Here is a 25,512-nt window from a genome sequence, read left to right as displayed (position 1 = left end):
TATTTCTGCAGTGTGTGTTGTAACTTCCCCTTTTTCATTTCTAATTTTATTGATTTGAGTCCTCTCTCTCTTTTTCTTGATGAGTCTGGATAATGGTTTATCAATTTCGTTTATCTTCTCAAAGAACCAGCTTTTAGTTTTGTTGATCTTTGCTATTGTTTTCTTTGTTTCTATTTCATTTATTTCTGCTCTGATCTTCATGATTTCTCTCCTGCTAACTTTGGGTTTTGTTTGTTCTTCTTTCTCTAGTTCCTTTAGGTGTAAGCTTAAATTGTTTACTTGAGATTTTTCTTGTTTCTTGACGTAGGCTTGTATAGCTATAAACTTCCCTCTTAGAAGTGCTTTTGCTGCATCCTGTAATTTTTGGATCATCGTGTTTTCATTGTCATTTGGCTTTAGGTATATTTGATTTCCTCTTTGATTTCTTCAGTGATCTCTTCGTTATTCAGTAACGTATTGTTTAGCCTCCATGTGTTTGTGTTTTTTACGTTTTTATCCCTATAATTCAGTTCTAATCTCATAGTGTTGTGGTCTGAAAAGATGCTTGATATGATTTCAATTTTCTTAAATTTACTGAGGCTTGATTTGTGACCCAGGATGTGATCTATCCTGGAGAATGTTCCATGCACACTTGAGAAGAAAGCGTAATCTGCTGTTTTTGGATGGAATGTCCTATAAATATCAATTAAATCTATCTGGTCTATTGTGACATTTAAAGCTTCTGTTTCCTTATTTATTTTCATTTTGGATGATCTGCCCATTGGTGTAAGTGAGGTGTTAAAGTCCCCCACTATTATTGTGTTACTGTCTACTTCCTCTTTTATAGCTCTTAGCAGTTGCCTTATGTATTGTGCTGCTCCTATGTTAGGTGAATATACATTTATAATTGTTATATCTTCTTCTTGGATTGATCCCTTGATCATTATGTAGTGTCCTTCCTTGTCTCTTGTAACATTTTTTTTTTATTTTAAAGTTTATTTTATCTGATATGAGTATAGCTACTCCAGCTTTCTTTTGATTTCCATTTGCATGGAATATCTTTTTCCATCCCCTCACTTTCATTCTGTATGTGTCCCTAGGTCTGAAGTGGGTCTCTTATAGACAGCATATATATGGGTCTTGTTTTTGTATCCATTCAGCAAGCCTGTGTCTTTTGGTTGGGACATTTAATCCATTGATGTTTAAGGTAATTATCGATATGTATGTTCCTACGACCATTTTCTTATTTGTTTTGGGTTTTTTTTTGTAGGTCCTTTTCTTCTCTTTTGTTTCCCACTTAGAGAAGATCCTTTAGCATTTGTTGTAGAGCTGGTTTGGTGGTGCTGAATTCTCTTAGCTTTTGTTTATCTGTAAAGCTTTTGATTTCTCTATCAAATCTGAATGAGATCCTTGCCAGCTAGAGCAATCTTGGTTGTAGGTTCTTCCCTTTCGTCTCTTTAAGTATATCATGCCACTCCCTTCTGGCTTGTAGAGTTTCTGCTGAGAAATCAGCTGTTAGCCTTTGGGAGTTCCCTTGTATGTCATTTGTCTTTTTTCCCTTGCTGCTTTCAATAATTTTTATTTGTCTTTAATTTTTGCCAATTTGATTACTATGTGTCTCGGCATGTTTCTCCTTGGATTTAGACTGTATGGGACTAGGTGTGCTTCCTGGACTTGGGTGGTTATTTCCTGTCCCTTGTTAGGGAAGTTTTCGACTATAATCTCTTCAAATATTTTCTCTGGTCCTTTCTGTCTCTCTTCTCCTTCTGGGACCCCTATAATGCAAATGTTGTTGTGTTTAATGTTGTCCCAGAGGTCTTTTAGGCTGTCTTCATTTCTTTTCATTCTTTTTTCTTTATTCTGTTCAGCAGCAGTGAATTCCACCATTCTGTCTTCCAGGTCACTTATCCGTTCTTCTGCCTCAGTTGATTCCTTCTAGTGTAGTTTTCATTTCAGTTACTGTATTGTTCATCTCTCTTTTTCTGTTGTTTAATTCGTCTAGGACTTTGTTAAACATTTCTTGCATCTTCTCGTTATTTGCCTCTATTCTTTTTCTAAGGTCCTGAATCATCTTCACTATCATTATTCTGAATTCTTTTTCTGGAAAGTTGCCTATCTTCACTTCATTTAGTTGTTTTTCTGGGGTTTTATCTTGTTCCTTCATCTGGTATATAGCCCTCTGCCTTTTCATCTTGTCTATCTTTCTGTGAATGTGGTTTTTGTTCCACAGGCTGCAGTATTGTAGTTCTTCTTGCTTCTGCTGTCTGACCTCTGGTGGATGAGGCTATCTAAGAAGCTTGATGGGAGGGACTGATGGTGGGTAGAGATGACAGTTGCTCTGGTGGGCAGAGCTCAGGAATATTTAATCCACTTGACTGTTTATGGGTGTGGCTGGGTTCCCTCCCTGTTGGTTGTTTTGCCTGAGGCAACCCAACACTGGAGCCTACCTAGGCTCCCTGCTGGTGCCAATGACAGACCCTGGGAAGACCCACACCAAGGAGCACTTCAGAACTTCTGCTGCCAGTGTCCTTGTCTCCATGGTGAAACAGAGCCACACCCTGTCTCCACAGGTGACCCTCCAACACTAGCAGATAGGTCTGCTTCTGTCTCCCCTGGGGTCACTGCTCCTTCCCCTGTGTCCCGATGCACACACCCCTTTGTGTGTGCCCTCCAAGAGTGGAGTCACTGTTTCCCCTAGTCCTTTCAAAGTCCTGCAATCAATTCTCACTAAGCTTCAAAGTCTGATTTTCTAAGAATTCCTCCTCCTGTTGCCGGACCCAAAGGTTGGGAAGCCTGACGTGGGGCTCAGAACCTTCACTCCAGTGGGTGGACTTCTGTGGTATAAGTGTTTGCCAGTCTGTGAGTCACCAACCCTCCAGTTATGAGATTTTATTTTAATGTGATTGCACCCTCCCGTCGTCTAATTGTGGCTTCTCCTTTGTCTTTGGATGTAGGGTATCTTTTTTTGGTGAGTTCCAGTCTCCTCCTGTCAATGATTGTCCAGCAGCTAGTTGTGACTCTGGTCTTCTTGCAAGAGGGAATGAGAACACGTCCTTCTACTCTACCATCTTGGTTCCTCCTCCTCTATTCTTCATATTGATCATAGATTTTTAGCTCAAATTTTAAATTGTAATATTTTATTTCCTCTTTTCTAATTTCTGTTCACAGAACCTGTATGTCCCACACAATGAATAGTAAACTAACCCATCCAGAAGAACACTGAGTGCAGTATAACATACCACTTATATTGCACTTTATCTACTTTAATTTGTAGCTTAATGTTCTATTATGTCTAGTGTGATGTGATTTTCCCAAGGAAGGCACTTTTCTCCCTCTGCTTTTATTGCATCCTCAGTGTTCAGCACAGGGTCTGGTTCAGAAAAAATGCTCACATAGAATTTATTATTAATGAATTAATACAAAGCAGGAAACAAAAGCATAGTTCTACTTATGGAGGTATTGATCAACCTCATTGGGAGAGGACTTGAAATGAAATGTTACTTTCCAAATATTTTGCAGATAAATTTGTTGGGGAATTTGATTGTATTTATATAAAAAATAAAATTTAAATTGGGAAGCATTTTCATCTTTAGCAGAGCATTTGACGTATCTCAAAATGTATGTTTTGCTTTCTTGTTCAGACAAAAATAGTTTTAGAGATTTTTGAAATTGCATATGTAGGTGACATGCAAAACTGGTTCCTTTTCACTGATTGGAATCTAATAAGTAAATCAAAGCAAAGTAATTAAAGAAATACACACACTTTTCATTTATTTATTATTAATTTATTTATTTATTAACATCATTATGGAGTATAATTGCTTTACAATGGTGTGTTAGTTTCTACCTTATAAGAGAGTGAATCAGCTATACATATACTTATATCCCCATATGTCCTCCCTCTTGCATCTCCCTCCCTTCCACCCTCCCTATCCCACCCTTCTACATGGTCACAAAGCACAGAGCTGATCTCCCTGTGCTATAGGGCTGCTTCCCACTAGCTAGCAGTTTTACATTGGGTAGTGTACATATGTCCATGCCACTCCTTTACTTTATCCCAGCTTATGCTTCCCCCTCCCCATGTCCTCAATTCCATGCTCTAGTATGTCTGTGTCTTTATTCCTGTCCTGCCCCTTGGTTCTTCATGACCTTTTTTTTTTTTTTTTTTTTTTTTTTAGATTCCATATATATGTGTTAGCATACAGTATTTGTTTTTCTCTTTCTAACTTACTTCACTCTGTATGACAGACTCTAGGCCATCGACCTCACTAAAAATAACTCAGTTTTGTTTCTTTTTATGGCTGAGTAATATTCTGTTGTATATATGGGTCACAACTTCATTATCCATTCATCTGTCAATGGACAGTTAGGTTGCTTCCATGTCCTGGCTATTGTAAATAGGGCTGCAATGACATTGTGGTACATGACTCTTTTTGAATTATGGTTTTCTCAGGGTATATACACTGTAGTGGGATTGCTGGGTCATATGATAGTTCTATTTGTAGTTTTTTAAGGAACCTCCATACTGGTCTCCATAGTGGCTGTATCAATTTACATTCCCACCAACAGTGCAAGAGTGTTCCCTTTTCTCCACACCCTCTCCAGCATTTATTGTTTGTAGGTTTTTTGATGATGGCCATTCTGACTGGTGTGAGATATCTCATTGTAGATTTTTTTTTTTTTTTTTTTTTACAGTACGCGGGCCTCTCACTGTTGTGGCCTCTCCCACTGTGGAGCACAGGCTCTGGACGTGCAGGCTTAGCAACCATGGCTCACAGGTGCAGCTGCTCCGCGGCATGTGGGATCCTCCTGGACTGGGACACGAACCCACGTCCCCTGCATCGGCAGGCAGACTATCAACCACTGCACCACCAGGGAAGCCTTCATTGTAGTTTTGATTTGCATTTCCCTAATGATTAATGTTGTTGAGCATTCTTTCATGTGTTTACTGGTAATCTGTATATCTTCTTTGGATAAATGTCTATTTAGGTCTTTTGCCCATTTTTGGATTGGGTAAACACACTTTTTAAAAACAACTTTAAAAACATATCTCAGGACTTCCCTGGTGGCGCAGAGGTTAAGAATCCGCCTGCCAATGCAGGTGACACGGGTTCGATCCCTGGTCCGGGAAGATCCCACATACTGCGGAGCAACTAAGCCAGTGGGCTGTAACTACTGAGCCTGAGCTCTAGACCCCGAGAGCCACAACTACTGAGCCTGAGTGCCACAACTACTGAAGCCCGCGCACCTAAAGCCTGTGTTCCGCGACAAGAGAAGCCACTGCAATAAGAAGCCCTCACACCGCAACAAAGAGTAGCCCCCACTCAGCGCAACAAGAGAAAGCCTGCGTGCAGCAACGAAGACCCAATGCAGCCCAAAACAAATAAATAAATAAATTTAAAGAAAAACAACAACAACAACAAAAAACCATATCTCAAATCTTCCCTCATGCAGTCAATATAAATGGCTGGAAAGTGTGCATTTTTATTATTTTTAGGGCCTAAGGAATATTAATTCAGATTCGGAATATTTTTACTTAGTAAATCTCGAGATGCTAACAGGAAAAAGGCAGGATGAGCAAAAGAGAGGTTATAAAAATAAAGATTAAAAAAGGAAACTACAAAAATTTGTTACATAGTCCAGTATATGGACTATTCGTATAACTTACAGATGGAGGCAATTAATATACCTATGATGTATTCCTAGTTTTTCTATTAAGTAACAAGGGGTTAGGGAGCTTTTGTTTGAATGTGGGTGGATGGGGTGTGTGTGTGTGTGTGTGTGTGTGTGTGTGTGTGCATGATGATACCGTCTGTATTAGAGAGTTGAGGACAGATTTTTAACCACAGTTCTGTATTACTCAGGGCTCCTTATCAAACATTTTATTCCACCTTACTCAACAATTTGGTAACATTAAAGGATCCTGTCTTTAAACATATGACAATTAAATAGAAGTAAATTATTCTTCTATAAAACCCAAGATTTTAAGTTCCTATATCCAAGATTTTAGATAGTATTAGAGTATATATAAACTTGGTTTCCCAGCAATATAAAATAAATTTTAAGAGCGAACTGTAAGTCCACTTTAAGATCAGAAATAACCCAGGAAGATTCCAGCCATTTCCATACATGAAGAATGAATAACAAGAGACCTAGTTCCTTTTGTCTCTATACATCATGAAAGACTTACACAAAAAAAGATTTTTTGTTTTTCTTTTTTGGATTTAACTAGGGTTACGAGTTTTTATTTTCCATTTTAGGACATTATTAACTAAGTCTAGATACCCAAACTGGCATAACCAATTCCCCAAGGGAGCCGTTTAGAAGTAGCAGAAACCTGAGAGAGGATCAAGTCCCACCTTGCACTTACCTGAGCAAACTTCTGGCATCTGCACAGAACATGTGTAAAGCAAAAGAGTAAGTATATACAGAAATTAAACAGTCACACCAAGCAAAGCATAGCCTCTTGCCCCCAATTTCATGGGGAAAAGCTCCCTGATGTCATCCGGTAGCTTGGCTGTATTGCTTCGGTGCTGCTGCTTGTAAATTGTTCTCGCGTCTTCACTGCGGACACCGCAGAAAGCCGGTGCATGCTCGTGGATATTCGCTGTTTTAGACTTTTGCTCAACTGTGTATTTCTGTAATGGAGCACTTCTGCTATGGGGAAAAATATATTTTCAATGTGTCCTTTATGCTTTTAAACTGAATTCCCAGTACGTGATGAAATATGTAGTATACCCAGATATCATGTATTCTAAAAGAAATGCATTGACATACTATTATTCAGATTTTTTTTTTTTGTATTGCACATTCAATATTATATCTCAGTTGAAATCACTTGGAAACATTAATCAATCTGGTTTACTGGTCCAGGGATGTGGCAAGTAGTCAGGGTGAATTAGTGATGAAGTCTGAGGAACTTTAAAGACATATTTGTAAAATGGTATTGAAAGTGTCTGAGACTGTTTTTTCCCAGTAATTTTCAAAATGAAGAATGATCATTTCAATGTAGGCAAGAATGATGTTCAAAAATCAGAAAATGTTTATGTATTTTCTTATTTAAAAAAGGGTGTATGAGCCAATGTCTAAGTAGGAGCCAGATCAGCAGAGGAGTGAGAGGGCTGTGCCTTTGAATTAACCCTCACCAAGACCCCTTACCTTAGCACAGGCCAGAATAATGAATGTGAGGTGTGTATGGGTTACCCAATGTGCAGCTAAATGTTATCAGTCCTTCAAATCACAGTATTTAGGATTGCTAGATTCAGCAAACAAAAATACAGGATGTCCAATTAATTTGAATTTCAGAGAAGCAACAATTAATGTTTTTAGTATATGTATGTCCCATGTAATCTGAGGGACATACTAATACTGAAATGTTTGCTGTTTATCTGAATTTGAGTTTAATTAGAATTCCTGTGTTTTATTTGGCAACATCCTATTATATGGAGATTTTGTCCTATGAGGCTTCCTCTAAATTTACTCTTGGCTCAATTTTTCTTAGAAAACCATGTGTGCAGCCACTATACTGAAAACCTCCTGGTTCCATCTCATACACAATTTTCCATCTATGATACCTAATCTGTGTTACTCAATGCTGGGAATTGCTTCCTGCATCATCCATCTACCATGGGCTGCTAGATCTCTGAGGGATGTATTGAAATTCATAAGAAATTTAAAAAAATATTACCTTTGAAGTTTATCCAGAATCAAAAGATTCAGGCAAGAATCTCTGTATCCTGAGCTAGCCTAGGCATCAATCTCTAAAAATGAACTCAGAGAAAATACCAGACCTTAACAGAAACAGTATTTCAAAGAAATAGATCAAACTTAATTACTCTAACACATCCTATAAAATATATTTTCTTAAGAAACAGAATAGATTCCAAAATATCTAAAATGTCTTTCTGATAGGGACAGAAAAAAGGGACAAAGCAGGTGGTTAAATAATTAATTCCACTAAAGGATTGTAAGGAGAGAAAAAAATATGGGAGACCTGTAATTTAATGATCACTCAAGAAAACAGGCTTAACAACTAAACCAAGCAGGCTTGCTTAGCAACAAAATCATGCAACAGAAGCATGGGACATGCGCCCAAACAATAAAACAATGGTGGAAAGAGACCCACATCTTGTTCAGTGAGGACAGTAAGTTAGTGGTTCTTAGGATATGCTGCTCTGCCTGCACTAAAAACAAAAATATAGAGAAAGGTGACATTATATTGAAACCTGAAATGATTTACCGTATTTTAGTATTTGTTACTAAACTATTTCCAAAGTGCCATGACAGTCCCAGTTTGACCATTTAGGTACAAGAAAACTCCCCTGCCCAACTTGAAGGAGCAGCGGATGATGGAAGTTTGACATCTATTCAAGAATGAGGAATAAGGTGGTCTTCTTACCCTCCTCATTTTTCTTTGATTGTAAAACTGTAGCCCACTAAGTTCTCAGGGTATCAGTCCCTTGCCTGCCTGCTTGCATCTCTCACAAGCTTATATCTCTATACTAATTAACTCTTTCCTTACCTGTCATTCTGCCTTTCACTGAATTCTTTCTGTGTCAAAGCAGGAGAACCTATGCTTTAAAAGTCCCAAGACATATTCTGTGGGTTCATTTCCAATAATATTTAAATTTATAACAGAATAAAGTAATCATGAATAGATTATAAATCTGAAAAAGAAGTCATAGGACAACACAATATTTTAAAGCAATAAAAGCAGTAAGTAGCAGAGTAGATATTGCAGTAAAAGTAAATTAATGAAATAAAGCTAATGTAAAACATTCTCCCATTATTCAGAGAAAAAATGTGAAGAACTAAACTTGAAGAATGAAAATAGAAACACTGAAAATACATTGAGGTAATTCAATCAATTATTAAGGAAGAGGGCAAAACAGACAACAAACATGTAGATAACAATTAGAAAGGCACAAATATATTTATCTTTATGTAAAAATTATATCATTATAAAACTGAAAAGCCCAAGTGAATCAACTAATTGAAATATATACTACTTCTGTTCATGATTTTACTATTCTTTATAAAAATATTTGTGAAAAATAATGCACAAATATTTATATATTTAGTTAAAAATGTAACTGTGGACATTTAAAAATATATAATAATGAGTTTATATTTATATAAATATTTTAGAGGTCAAAATGGATTAAAATTTCAACTTTAAGTTAGTATAAAATGAAAAAGTGAACTTGAATTGATGTTTCACAAGAGAAAAAATATATGTGACTATTTAATCAACTATTAACTGGACCCAGTTTTAGGTATTTTACTCATTTTCCATACATTTATTTATTTCAACCACTCTATGAGTTAGTTCATATATCGTTATCTACTTTTAACAGTCAAAGAACCTAAGGTACAGAGTGGTTAAGTAGCTTGATAAAGTTAGAGATAATTTGCAGTGGAACTGGAATTCAATCCCTGTCATTTTGGCTGGAGAGTCTTTTCTCCTACTAATGTGTGTACTACACCTATACATTTACCTTTACTATTAAAGTGAACAGTATTTTTCTATTTTTTACATATATAAATGATACATATTATATCATTTATATAATGGGTGAAACCAAGGGTTGACAAGAAAACAGTTTTTTGAAAGTGCTTTTTTTTCCCCACTATATTATAAAGGAAGTGATTTAGTAACATATATCATGATCCTTTAATGTTTGTACTTTTTGATCAAATAATTTCCTTTCTAATTTTATATCAAAGTAATAATAGTAGACTTCTAAAACAGCTACACATTTTTTAATCACACTTACTAATGACATTGTACTTTGGGACAGTGAATAAATGTTCAATAATAAAATAATCCTTAAATGATGATGTGTTAAGAGAGTGGACAAGTACAGAGATATTAGTGTGGTACGCAGAATTCTAAAATGACCCCTGACCAAGATTTCCTGCCCTAACCCCCAGGGTTCTGAATAAGATGTGATATCATGCCTGTGATTATGTTAGCTTATATGACAAAATAAATGTTGTGCCTATTTTAAGGTTACAAATCAGTTCATACTGAGTTAATTAAATGGTAGATTATGTAGATGGGCCTGATCTAATCACATGAATCCTTTAAAGCAGAGAGTTTTCTTGGCTGATCACAGAGGGGAAATTAGAGAGATGCAAAGCAAGAAAAAGGTCTGTTGTGACCTGCTGGCTTAGTGACTTCTCCACAACAGCCAGAATGATCTTGCAGGTAGATTCTCCCATTATAGCCCAGGTTAGAGCCCGGCCTGAAAAATACTTGGATTTGTCTTGTGAAAACCTCAGTAGACAACTCAGTTGAATCTGCCCAGACTTCTGAACTATAAAACTGTGAGTTAATAAGTAGGTATTGTTTGAAGCTGCTAAATATGTGGTAATTTTCCATGCAGAGATAGAAAACTAACACAATTAAAAATCATTATTTCAATGAAACTTAATAGAACATAATAGTTTAATATTATGTACCATAATAATAGTATCATGAAATAATAAGAATATAAAAATAAACATATGACTCAAACAAACCCAAACATTGATAGGAAAGGAAACATTAATATCATTTAACTATGAGGAATAGGATTGCTGTTCATTTATTTTAAAATGCCTTTGGGCAAGTAACTACACTCTCACTCTATCTTGAAAATGGGGCTAATAGTTGTATCTATCTCATAAGGTTGGTTTAGGTTTAAATGAAATAATTCATGTATAGCACTAAAGATAGTGTCTACCAAGTAGCAAGTGTTCAATAAACATTAGCTAATATAATAATTGTTTAGTAATATTGGTCAAAGTATATTAAGGCCTTCAGTTACCATGATAGGAAAAATAGCACTGCATTGGGGTTCTCCATCCTCAGGTATAAACTATTGAGTTATGCAATTGTTATACTCTTGTTAAGTATTTTACACGTAATATTTTATTATATTACATTTTAAAAGTAAAAATAAAAAGTTATCACTCTTTATTCTGTCATTTATCCTCAAGTTATCTTTTTTGGTATAAGTTACTTTATTTGGAAAAAGGTAAATTAAATATTAATTTAAATAACCCCATACTCTTCTGTACAGTGTTTCCACTTTCCCATTTGTTTCCACTGATGTATTAAACCAATAGAATTATTTTCCATAAAATAATGGAAAATAACTATTTTTCTATAAAAATAGTTATTATTGGGACTTATGTTAAATTAGCATGTCAGGGAAGCTGTCTCTGAGAAACAGATATTCGAGGGGATAAATGAATATTATTGATGAAAAGAATGAGAAGGTGGAGATGGATAAAGGAAGGGATTTTCATTTCATTTATTTTTATCATTAGTTTAAAAATTTTGGTTGGTGAATATTTCAAAGTTATTTTATTTCTTTTTAAACTCCTTTATAGACAGTAATAACTTGCTGTTATCTAATGAAGAATGTCATCTAAATCTGATTATAAAAGTGGTGTCACATCAAACTCTCTTTGTGATAATATGTTATATGTCTTTACTTCCTACTGCTGATTTACTGGAATTATTTTAGCCCCTGATCATTTGCACATCAATGGTTGCTATAATCTAGGCAGGGTTGTTATTTATTTGCCCAATTAAGATGCAGAAGACAGTTCCTCAACACTGTCTATTTCAGGAGGCATGTGAACTATTTACACTTTGCTATGTGATTCTTAATATTTTGAGGGAGACTAATGACTTATTTAATTAGTAGACTAGATGAAACCAATTTGAACTGTCAATTGTTACAATTTCTAGTCAATTTTTAATTTTTTTCTATTTTTATAGCTATTATTAATATATAAAGGACCTTTTTGTTGGATGTTGTTTTTATTCATGATTTATGGAATTGTGTATGTGTGAGGTACATAGGACTATACCACACAAAGTGTTTAAAATGTGGCCCTTTATCTATTTAATTTATACCACACTCATGTTAATAATATTGCCAGAATATTTTGATGTATATTATACATTTTTATTTGATATTGCTAAGAGCTTGTCTGAAATATATTTATCAACATTTGAAATAATGTTTAAAATTTGGAATAGTTTTATTGATCATACATGATCATGTATTTGGAGAAAGAATATCACTAGTACAGACTTCAGTACTGACTTATGGAATTTCAAACCAACTATCCAACTGACATTTTTATCTAGATATCCCACAACTCAAACTCAACATACCCAAAGTCAGCTCTTATTTCCCTACCTCTAATCTGGTTCTCATTTAGTATCAATATTATAACGAAGTACATGAACTATTTCACGTCAACCAATCAGAAAACACTTTGCACCTTACGTTGTATTTAACAGTGACCCAGTTCCATTAATATCACCACTGAAACTTATCTCTTATCCAGGCTCCCTGTCTTGGTTCCAGCCCCCTCTGTCTTTTGAAGGAATATAACATCAGCTTTTTAACTGATTTCTAAAGATTTCTATCTCATTTCATTATTATCCACAGGATTGTGAGTGGCCTTTCTGCAATATATCTTATCTGGTTAATTTCTCTGTAACATATTTCCATATCCACCCCTGCCACTTAAACTATAGGCTATAAAATTATCCTTCTTAAACATTTATTCTATGTTTTCCAAGGTCTGCCCCTCAAGTTTCCTCTTTTGCCTCATCCTCATTCTGACACTTTGAGGCAATCATACTTAACACTTAAAGTTCTTTGAAAACATCTCTGGATCCTTGCCCTCTGCCTGGAATGTTTACCTAAACCTCCTTCACTTCTTCTTTCATCTTCCTAAAAATACTATTTTGTCTCTAAGATTCTGCTTAAACAAGTTTGCTTGCCCACACCTAATTCTCTATTAGCTACTGGGAAGAATTGATACTCTCTCTTTTATACTCAAATGCACACTGGACATTGTGTTAAGTTAGTTATACCTTAATAAATTTACTCTGGATGGTGAAGAAACAAACCATTCAGCTCTGTATAGAGATCATTCTCTCTGCCCCTTTCATGGAGTTCTATCATGAAAGTTCCAATCTTGCCCTGGCCTCTAAATAGTTTCTTCACACATATGTGCTAATCAGTACTCAGATGAAGACGTCAGAACCTTCTGCACACATCTGTAACTTTGTCCCTGTTCAGCTTTCTCTTCCTGGTATTCTGCCTTGATAATTCTAGCCCCCTTAGGTTCCCCAAGACAATAAACTCTCTCAACTCCAGTAGTTCAACAGTCTTTCTCTTTCTCTAGATTCTTGGTCCTTCCAAACTCCTGCCTACTCTCCACCCCCATTTTGCAACTTGATAACTCAGCAAGTCAGAAGCTGGGACAGTTGTGGGGCTTAATCCATTTATTGCCTTTCTTTCAGGAATCACTGTCCACACTGCCTGTTGTTTAATGTCTGAAAATCATTTTCTCATTTATATGTTTACTTTGTATTTTGCTTTGGTGGGAAGTCTGAATTTAACCTCTGTTACTAAAATATCCCCCTGGAAGCAGATGTCTACTCAGTGTATGTTCCCTCTAAGCATTTTCTGAATTCCTAAACTGCCCAGGGAAAGAGTTTAAGAAGTTAAGTAGAACAATTCTTGTAAAGAGAGAGAATTTTCAGCTGTTTTATGGCTCTGAGAGGGCGAAAACAAAAAACCCGTAGTTCTGTATGCCAGTGAAAAAGGGTACTGTTGAATGATTTCTGCTGCAAATTGGAATCCCCTAAATTGCTATTCGCCAGAAATGGAAGCAAACCAGAGGTAGACAAGGTCTTGCTAAAAATGTAGTCCAGAAGTGGGACAGATCATCTGATTGGTTATTTTGATTTGTGCCATTCTATCTACTTTCCAGAGCAAAAAGTGAATTTTCTCTGGAAGAAGATAGCAACACCCAGACATTCTGCAATGTTTCTTACATAATGTACAGAATCCAACAAAATGTTACCAAGTATACCAAGAAAGAGGACCAAGAGAATATTATAAAAAGAGATAGCTACACATAAAGACAGGTACAGAGAAACGATGGCATTATTTGCATTTTCAAACATGGCTTCTAAAATAATATGACTGATATACCCATGAAAATAGATGAGAAGGTAGAGAATTTAACTAGAGAACTGAAATAAAAATCAAATGAAATTATAAAAATATAAATTCAAAAATTAAAATTAAGGACACAATAGATTAATTCAAATACATATTGAGCAGAGGAGACACAACATTAGTGAACTGGAAAATATTCAAGTTGAAACACTGAGAGCTAAAAAATTAAAAGTACAAAAAGAGACTTTGTGTTAATTAAAAGGTCTAACAAACAAGTAACTCAAGTCTTAGGGATGAAGAGAGCATATAGGACAAAAACAACCAAAAAAGGTGATATGTCTGCCCACTTAATCATCCACATTTTTACTTAACCTGAGTAGGTATAGTATATGTTTGTTTACTGTCTATAAAAATTAATTACATAAAGTGCAAAGTTTAAGAAAAATAAAGATGTGAGTCCTCAGATAAGATGTACATTATGAGAACTGAGCTGGATAAAGAAAAATAAATTCATATCCAAAATATGATATTTGGGCTTCCCTGGTGGTGCAGTGGTTGAGAGTCTGCCTGCTGATGCAGGGGACACGGGTTCGTGCCCCGGTCCGGGAAGATCCCACATGCCGCAGAGCGGCTGGGCCTGTGAGCTGTGGCCTCGGAGCCTCTGCGTCCGGAGCCTGTGCTCCATAATGGGAGAGGCCACAACAGTGAGAGGCCCGCGTACAGCAAAAAAAAAAGATATTTGTATGGGATGGAGTTATTTTACAACTGGACTGGGAATGCTCTATTCTTGTCTTTGGGGACCTTGGGATTTCTTAGACTCTGGGCTAAGATAAGAGTAATGGGGTTTATGACCTGCTTTTTTAAGGCTGAACCCCCCTGGCAACTCCCAAGGCCAGTTTGTTTACTGATGATTTCACCGGCATAGCATAATTGGTCAGATGGCATGACTTGAGCAAAGGGGTGTAAAGGACTCCACTGGAACTTCTGCCTTGTGTTTTCCTGAAGCCAAGATTCATTGCACAGATTTTGGTGATTCAAACTGAAGTTTGTCAATACGTCAATAAGGACCCTGGTAAGCTTGCATCTGGATGTTTCTAAGACCTCTAATGATTTCCTGAATTCTCTTCCTCTTGCTTTACTTTATCCTTTGCCTTTAAATAGAAACCTTAGGTTTGTCTGCTATATGGATTCTTGTGAGTCTTTTCAAATATATAAACTTGTGGAATTTTTGTAGTAGTTAAAATATTAGAAATGAAGAAAAATCGTCAAAAATACCAATGATAATGAAAGATAAGAACCATATTTGACTGACAGTCAATCCCTTGTCAGAGACAATAGACATTATAAGTAAGCTGAATATTGTTTTCAATATATAGAAAAATTGTTTCTTGGAATTTTGTAGAACCAAATTATTTTTAAGGTATTGGATAGAATAAAGACATTTTCAAGCACAAAGAGACACATTTGTTTTCTCACATTTACTCTAATAAATATTAGAAAATTTTAGGAAAATAATGAACCCAGGAAAATGTCATAAGTTCTAAAAGAAAAATATGGCAAACACACAATTATATTACATATATCAATAAAGCCAATTATTAACTGTAAAAATGAATATTTTTACTTTGGAATATAAAACAATATCATGAAGGTAAATTATACAGTGTAACGTCATTAACAATTAGAAAGCAGTTAGAAATATTGAAAAACTATTCTTTTATAAAATATCATATTTCAATATATGATTAAAATGTAATAATTTTAGTTTATAGAAACAATACCTTTTATTACTTCCTTTAGTCTGTGTTGCCTAGGACAACAGTTTTGTCAGGTTTTTTTCTTTTGTTCATTTTATTTATTTATTTACTAAGAATGTATTTTCTTGGGTTTAATAAATAGAATTTTAGATTAAAAGCACTTTCAATCTATCATTTTATTATTTGGGGGCTTTCATTGTATATGATAAAACACTTAAAGACAATGTGTCTTTATCTGTTGTTAAGGTTGTCGTTTTGTTTTAGTTTTTCTGAGCTATGTCTAGTGGTGGGTTTTTTTGTATTTATACAGTTGATATTTTTTAAAAATCTTGAAATTTCTAAGCCATTATTTCTTCCAATATTTCTTCTATCTCATATTCTCTTTCTCTTTTTATGAAACTACAAAAATATATACATTGTTTTTCTCTATTTCCCTGTCTTGTTTTTTTACTTTATTTTCTTTTGTTTTTTGCTCAATGTTTTAGATTGAATATATTGTTTTAACCTATATCCCAATTCCCATTAAATTAATTTCTGCTTAGACAATCTGCTCCTACATCTAATTTTTGCATTCTAAATTTCAGTCTTTGCATTGTTCAGCTCTATAATTTTTAAAAATATATGTTCAAATTTTCTCCCCTGAAGTCACCATTTTGTAAGTCTCTTAATCATTCTTTTATGCTTTAAAATATATATATATATGTGTATATATGTATTTATGTTTTATATATATATATATGTTTGTTGACAACATTATCTAGATTTACTTCTTATTTATTTTTTAAAATAAATGTGTTTATTTTTGGCTGTGTTGAGTGTTTGCTGCTTTGCATGGGCTTTCTCTAGTTGTGGTGAGCGGGGGCTACTCTTCATTGCAGTGTGCAGGCTTCTCTTGTTGTGGAACATGGACTGTAGTCATGTGGGCTTCTGTAGTTGCAGCACGTGGGTTCAGTAGTTGTGTTTTGCGAGGTCTAGAGCGCAGGCTCAGTAGTCGTGGCACACGGGCTTAGTTGCTCTGTGGCATGTGGGATCTTCCCGGACCAGGTCTCGAACCATGTCCCCTTCATTCGCAGGTGGATTCTTAACCACTGCACCACCAGGGAAGTCCCTATCTAGATTTTCTTTGGGAGTATTTCAATTTTTTTTTTTCAGGCAAGTGTCTCATCTCATATTTTGTTATGAAATACTGTAAAGATATTTTGAAGCTCTGGGTGATATTACTTCTCACCAGAGAAGATGTATGTACTTTTACTTTTCGTATGTACCTATGCTTGGGTACCTACCATCCCCACAGAAGTAATAAATTATTGGGATAATTTAAACCTAGGCTTCAGTTGTTATGAGGAATGGACTGTTTCTGATTTGCCCTTTCTCTTTAGATACAGACACTTAGTACCCAAATTAATGTTGGGATATTTATCAAATATCTTTATTTTTGGTGGGAACTTAACTTAAATATTAGCCTCCCAGCCTGTAATTCTTTGAAAGTACTGCCCAGATTCTCAGCTTCTCAATCACTGCTTTAGGCAATGGCTATCATCTCAGATGGAAATATTGCACACAGTGACAGGCTTGACTTTCTTTGCTTTCCTTCCTTTTAGGATCTTTATCTAACAAACCTTTCTATCTTGAAGGCACCCCAATATTTTATATCAATTAGTACTAATATTGTTTTTTTAATATTTCAATAATTAGCTCAAAACCCTCTGGTCTACCATTTTCAGCTGAACAACATCTCTGTAAAGTGACATGAACAAAGATGATGTGATATTTGTGCAGAGTTAGAGCAAAGGAATAAAAATTATCCAGAAGCTAATGCAGAAAATACTTGATTTATTATGAAGTATAAGTCAGGAAATGGTGGATCATTCAAAACTGTTGCTGCCATTATTGGTTACACAGCAGAATATTAAATTAGATGACTGAATTTCACCATGCACAATATAAATTGCAGACCTATTAAAGAATTAAAAGCCCATTCTAAATGACATAGAATAAAATAAATGATAATATTTCTATAATTTTCAGGAAGAGAAGATATTCTAAAATAAAGATTCATACACACAAAAATGGAACTGCAAGAAAACACTGACATAGTTAATGTCACACATTAAATTTTAAAATATCACACATGTCAAAAGCCACTACAGACAAGATATAAAGGCAAGCCAGACACAGGAAAGTGATTTTTCTCTTGCAATTAACACCAAAATACATATACAAAATGAAAAATCTGAATTGTAGGAAAATATTCAAAGAGAATGGATATGTAAGCCACAGTAGAAAAACACATAGGAGATGATGAATCATTAGTATTTTACAGAAATTTAAGTTAAAACTATAGGACACTATTCCCTAGCCATCAGAATAGCTAAAGTTAGACATTAAAAGTATTGGTAAGTTTTGGAGAAAGAATTTTCTCACATTGATCATGGGTATATAAATTGGTACATCAGTTTTAGAGACAACTTGATACTTTATGAAAATTCATAGATGCCTTGTATCCAAAAATGTAGAAATTCCTTTTAAAGTATGCATCTTAGAGAACTTTTACCACATACATTCATGAAAATAATATAGAATATATTTATTTTAGAATCTTTCTTTATAAAAAAATGGAAATAATGTAAAAGACCATCAAATCAGAATAAATAAATAGATTATGAAATATTCTGGAGTACCTCAGTTCTTTTGGTATCAATTTTCAATTAGAGGAGAACCCCTTCCCCAAAAGGGGTTCTGCATTGCCACACTTCTTCATGAATTTTCTTCAGAAACAGTCCAAAGCAGGAAGCTATAATTAGACCTGACTGTTCCTTTTGCCCTGTGTGACCTCACATCTTTTGAAGCAGGAAAAAGTAATACATACTGATCATGCTTTTCAGTTAGCTCTGGACATCCATTTCCCAACTAGGCATTGTCACCCTCCAATCAGTTCCCATTACAAAACTGAGTTTTAATACCATGTTTTTCTCCACAGCTTATTTCATTTTATTTTTTTAAAAAATTAACTAGACAAGACATATGAGCATCATGAAGCCTTAAAGCAGTAACTAGAATTGGTCACATTTTAAGTCTGTGGTGTGTAGAGGGAGGGGTTTAGAGAAATACAGAATGTAATGGAGTTTATTCTCTTCCTTTCCTTGTATATCCCCATAGATGATAATATGCTCCCTTTTTCTTATGCTTTGGTTCATTTTACTGGCATCTAGGGTGTGAAGACAGCTGAAGCTAAAGATCAAGAATGAGAAGAAACAGCAGAAGGTTTACTCACTTCTTGTTTTACCTTGTAAATCTTCTTTTGGCAACACAGAAGCAGATCAGGAGATTAAGAATTAAAAAAAAAAATAAGATGAGGAGGGGAATAGAGGTTTAGTATTCACAGTCAACAGTTGTATTTTGATATTGAGAAGGGACATGACATGGAAGAAAGGTGGGAATTTACAGGAGCAGCCAAAGATGTATCTTCTGATTGCTTCTGCTTCTTCGGATCTTAGTTTTTTGTGTTTCTCTTCAGAGTCATTTCTATACTAACCACTTGCTAATTTTTGATTAATTCTTGCTATACTCAATTTTTTCTGAATTGCCTTTTGGCAATAGAGGTCCTTCTTTCTACTAATGTATATTATGAAATATCTTTCATAGAAATATTTCCCAAAAGAGAAAAAAAGTATCTGAAGTGATTTAGTGTGAAAAAGATTGTGATGAAAATGGGGAGATTTGACTTCTGGCCCTATTTTATTTTATGAATTAAATACTCCAGCAATAATGTTCATGTAAGACACAGAGAGTCTGCTGAACAACGTTTTTTTTCTCATCTGGGTCACTTCCTGATGCTGAATGCTCTCTGGAAACTCTAAAGAAATTTTTAAAATTCAGAGATATGTCTGAACCACAAATCAGTTATAATGGTTTTACTAAACTGTTATTTTTAGATACAATTCTACATTTTTGTTTTTTCTGGGGATTTAGAGCGTATAGTATACTTTTGATTAAAATTGATGTTAGAAATATTTCAGAATACCGGTTCTAGATTTGGTGGTTCAGATAATCAGTTTGTTATTAAGACAAGTTATTTAAACTTTTTTTTTCTCCAGTATCAATAATTCTAAAATGAAAAGTTTGAACTTAACTATTATAAAACTACTTCAGAACCACTCTGACTCTTCTTGCTTCATCTAGCATGATTTCATACTTGAACCTACTTTCATTTTAGATATTTCATGTTATATAAAATACAGTAATTCTCTATATTTTAATTCAATGTTTAAGTTAAAAAATTAATGAATTTAATGCACACATTATTTATTTTACACATTGAAACAATTTTCCTTTAAGTTTATTTTCTTTTATTTATTTTATTTTTGGCTGAATTCGGTCTTCATTGCTGAGTGCAGGCTTTTCTCTGGTTGCAGAGTGCAGGGCCACTCCTCATTGCATTGCACAGTCTTCTCATTGTGTTGGCTTCTCTCGTTGTGGAGCATGGGCTCTAGGTATGCGGGCTTCAGTAGTTGTGGCACACGGGCTCAGTAGTTGTGGCTCGTGGGCTCTAGAGTGCAGGCTCAGTAGTTGTGATGCACAGGCTTAGTTGTTCTGCAGCACATTGGATCTTCCTGGACCAGGGCCGAACCTATGTCCCCTGCATTGCAAGGAGGATTCTTAACCACTGCGCCACCAGGGAAGCCCAAAACAATTTTCAATTCATACATTTTTATCGTTACAGAAGTATAGGTCTGAAAATGATTCCATTATTTTCTTCATAATTCCCAAGACTTCGAGAAATGAAAATACTAATTTATCTCAAAACATCAGAATGTAGCCAAAAAAGCATTCTAAAAATAAGAATCTGTAATCTTAATGTGTTTTGTTTCCAATTAAATCACCTACTAAGCAATAGGAAATTCTAGTAGTAAGATTATTAAAATGTGATATTCTAGAAACGGAAGAGAAGTTTTCATTGTCTAAATGATTTGGATACAGACCTCTGGTTTAATAGCTTTGGATTTCTTTCATCGCAAAATTGTATTGCATCTCTGTAATTTTCCTTTTTGGCACAGGGGACAGGTGTTCTACAGATGGAGAGACAGTTGTGGTTTTATGGGACCTCCTCTCCAAAGCACATTAATATTTGTCACTCACAGGGGTCCTCTTTCTAGAAATGACAAATTCCCTCATGCACACTTACTGTCAAAAAAGACTTTAGGGTCTGTGAAAAGAGAAGAGATGGTTTACCTTTACTGAGTGTGGGATGGTAGGTGAAGGGAATTTCTTGATGCAATCTAGATATTGATTATATAAGAAAGTGGTTTCTTGATCACATGTACTTATGGAAAAGAGGCTATGGTTGCAACACATACTAATTATAACCCTAGAATGAGCCATCCCCATCCTCACCCTCCACCCCAACATACTCACAAACAAGAGGAGAAAGGCATGCCATGTAAACAGATGAGAGATCTCTGGTGATAGTGATAGAAGTTACAAGACATCTGTGGAAATGATGAGAGATATTGAAGTGAGATCTACAGCTCCATTTATCCGCCCACAAGACCACTTTGCAGACCAGGCTTGACCCGCTTTCAGCGAACTAGGTCAATAACATGGTTCATAAAACCCCGTGGGCAGCAGTAGGTGTGGAATAATTACTAAAAAGCACTCCTCAGCCATACAGTTGCTTGGGTAGAATAGATGAATCAGGGGATTTGATTAGTTCCTTTTGTGTCCATAACCCCTGATACTCTTTAGTTAACTGAAACTTTCAGTAAACCCACTTGATAACTGGGCTCCTTGCGGTAAGAGTATCAGAACCAGAGTGTTTTGCTAACCAAGTTTTAACTTGTATTCCAAATTTTGCATCACATTCTAGATATAATAATTTTGTTTACAAATGGGAGAAAATTTTGAAATATTAGCTGTTAGTGAAATTTTTAAAAAATGCTTTGTGGTTATTCCACAGGAAAATCATGTTCAAGAAAAATCTACCTCTTAGGAAATATGTTTCTTAGCCAGAGCAAGAACTAATACATTTGACTGAACATTTTAAAATTCAGCTTTGTCTTTTTGGTAATATATTTCATCTTAAAAATATAAGAAAACAGTGAATTTATGTTTTTGCAGAAGAAATTTAGGAAAAGGGTACTCATTTTAGTGGTGAAAATAAAGAATCAGTACCAGATCTAAATATCCACTAGAAAAAGCAAACAAAGAAACAGATAAATGAAAAACACAAAGAGAAAGATCCTAGTTTTGTTCCTCCACAAAACACTCAGTCTTTATTCTTGCTAAATAGTAAACAGTTGTTAAATATTTTTCCTGGTCACTGGAGAGGGATCTGGATGAAAGAGCACAATCACAATCTAATTAAAATAGGAAAATAAAACCTCACTAATAAGAACAACAGTATTTCTTTGGTATTTTCTGAAATATGACTTAAATAAAAATTTGGTACCATGAGATTATTAAAGAAAAACAGTCATTAAAGATATAATCGTCTTCAAATTCAATTCTTTTCCTTATAGTTTTTAATTTATAGGAGAAGTATATGATTGCAAATTTCAATTTGAGAACTTTAAGTTAAAATGCAAAAATAAATGCTTAAAAATAATAATATTTAGGTAAATTTATCATCTAAATTAACATAACATTTTGGTACATATATATTTTATGTGATGGGGAGCACAGGTATAAAAGCTGCAGTCTGTAATGTACTCTAAGCATCATTATAAGATTAAATAAAAATGCAACTTTCAAACTATGCTGGATTTAAGTAAATAATTAGCACTATACCAGATTAATAATCAAATATAGTACAATTAATGTCCATTTTAATGAAAATTTCCATTTTCCTGTGTCTGGTCCTTTCATCAATTGTTCAGTATCTAATATTAAGAAGTAATCACTGACTTCAATCTCCTGTGTCTGGTCCTCCATTCAATTGTTCAATATCCAATATTAAGAAATAATCTCCGACTCAAATCTCCAGGTTTCCCTTGCAGTTTCAGTGATAGGGAGCAACTTGTTAGTGTGATACTGTGCTCCTAATTAAAGGCTGTACACCTAATCAGAGTCAGCATGGCAAAGGCATGAATCTGCAGATTAACCTCTCTGAATACTAATTAGCATGTGAAAACGTCGAGCACCAGTCCTAATTCACGGTAGATGATCTAGAAGCATTATGTTATTGGAATGTCTGTTTGATCTGAAATTTTATTTACAGGGAATGATATCAAAGGTCACATAATTTTGAAAACCAGTCTGTATATACTTAATTAAACATATCAAGTTTAAGTACCAATCCTTCAAACATTAAAAAAAAAAATTAGTATATGCTGGCTATGATTGGTGATTAAAAAAATAACAAGTATTTATTACTAATACTAGGTAGTCAGCATAATCTTCCAAATCTAAAATTATATATTAAAAATAGTGTTAAAAATTAAGTAAATTAATTAAAAACCTGGATTTGCTATGAATAGTAAATAGCAACTCAAACCTAAGTTTAATTTTTTTAGATATTTTGAAATCCCACAAATAAATCTAAAGCACAGCACATTTTTTTAAAGTTTTCAAAATCATTGAAGTTATTCTTTATGAAGTAAAAAGTGATATAGAAATGGAAACCAAAAAATCAAAATTAAATGTTCCCAGCAATCCCACTACTGGGCATATACCCTGAGAAAACCATAATTCAAAAAGAGTCATGTACCAAAATGTTCATTGCAGCTCTATTTACAATAGCCCAGAGATGGAAACAACCTAAGTGTCCACCATCGGATGAATGGGTAAAGAAGATGTGGCACATATATACAATGGAATATTACTCAGCCATAAAAAGAGACAAAATTGAGCTATTTGTAATGAGGTGGATAGACCTAGAGTCTGTCATACAGAGTGAAGTAAGTCAGAAAGAGAGAGACAAATACCGTATGCTAACACATATATATGGAATTTAAGAAAAAAAAATGTCATGAAAAACCTAGGGGTGAAACAGGAATAAAGACACAGACTTACTAGAGAATGGACTTGAAGCTATGGGGAGGGGGAAGGGTAAATGGTGACAAAACGATAAAAAGGCATGGACATATATACACTACCAAACGTAAGGTAGATAGCTAGTGGGAAGCAGCCGCATAGCACAGGGAGATCAGCTCGGTGCTTTGTGACCGCCTGGAGGGGTGGGATAGGGAGGGTGGGAGGGAGGGAGACGCAAGCGGGAAGAGATATGGGAATATATGTATATATATAACTGATTCATTTTGTTGTGAAGCTGAAACTAACATACCATTGTAAAACAATTATACTCCAATAAAAAAATAAATAAATAAAAAATAAAGGATTTCTGGCAAAAAAAAAAAATAAATAAAATAAAATAAATGTTCCAAAATCTCATCAATTGGTTTTACAAAAATACACAAGTATAAATGAATTATTTATTTATTTTTTACTCACTCTGCCAGAGTATTTCAGGAATCTTTCCCTTGGGCAGAGTCATTTTCAACACTAACAATATGAGTGTTCTTTATATTTCTGAATAAAGTAAAAAATAATTAATTGTTTTTTTTTTAATTTCTAAAATATACTACAACAAGGCTCTAACATCCAGTAAGAGAAGGATACATATAATGTGCTACCACATTTCTATGGCAATTCTCTCAGTTCAAGAGTTATCCGTCTTTATTCTTCATTCTTTTATTACAGAATGAAATTGGCTGTTATGAATGGCTGCTAAGTTAAGGAAGTTGTGATTGGGTATGTTATCATCATGGCCCAATATTTCTGCTCCTGAGTACACCATAAAAGAGGCAGAAAACATTATAATTTGAACTGTAGACCTTGGCTAGTGTTGAGAAAGTGAAGTTTCAGAGGTATTTATACTCATGAATGGAAATTCACCTCATCAGCAGAGAAGTGGATAAGCACTGGCTGTTGTCCTGGATAGAGTAAAATGTGAAGAAAAGGACATTCTTTGACTGGTTTCTGTGAGTTGGAGTCCTTCCTCAAACTTTCATGAGCTAAGTACTATACAAGCTGGAGAGGAAAACCACCTTCCTTATGGCAACATCCTGAAACTCCCACAGTAAAACTGCTTTTTCCTTCAAACACATTTTAGAGAAATGTTCTGGAAAGAACCTTGCAAAAATCTTATTCAAACCTGTAACTTTGTAGAGGAGGACCTTAAGCTCTAATAAATGGGTTGCTTATGTAAACTGAGTTTTTTCCTTAGCTTTGCAAAAGCTTTTAAGTTTAAATAAGTCCCATTTGTTTATTTTTGTTTTTATGGACAAGACAAAAAGACAACCCTCAGAAAGGTAGAAAATATTTGCAAATGAAGCAATGGGCAAAGGATTAATCTCCAAAATATGAAAACAGCTCAGATGGGCAAGAGGCACATGAAAGATGCTCAACATCACTGATTATTAGAGAAATGTAAATCAAAACTACAGTGAGGTATCAATTCACACCAGTCAGAATGGCCACCATCAAACAATCTACAAACAGTAAATGCTGGAGAGGGTGTGGAGAAAAGAGGACCCTCTTGCACTGCTGGTGGGAATGTAAATTGATACAGCCACCATGGAGAACAGTATGGAGGGTACTAAAAAACTAAAAACCAAACTACCATATGGCCCAGTAATCCCACTCCTGGGCATATATCTGGAGAAAACCATAATTCAAAAAGACACATTCACAACAATGTTCATTACAGCACTATTTAAAATAGCCAGGTCATGGAAACAACCTAAATGTCCATCAACAGAGGAATGGATAAAGAAGTTGCAGTACATATATACAAT

Source organism: Tursiops truncatus, chromosome 18 (assembly GCF_011762595.2).
Source record: "Tursiops truncatus isolate mTurTru1 chromosome 18, mTurTru1.mat.Y, whole genome shotgun sequence".
NCBI classification, from domain to species: domain Eukaryota; kingdom Metazoa; phylum Chordata; class Mammalia; order Artiodactyla; family Delphinidae; genus Tursiops; species Tursiops truncatus.
The sequence above is the reverse complement of the archived record's forward strand: the minus strand, read 5'-3'. Positions refer to the sequence as shown.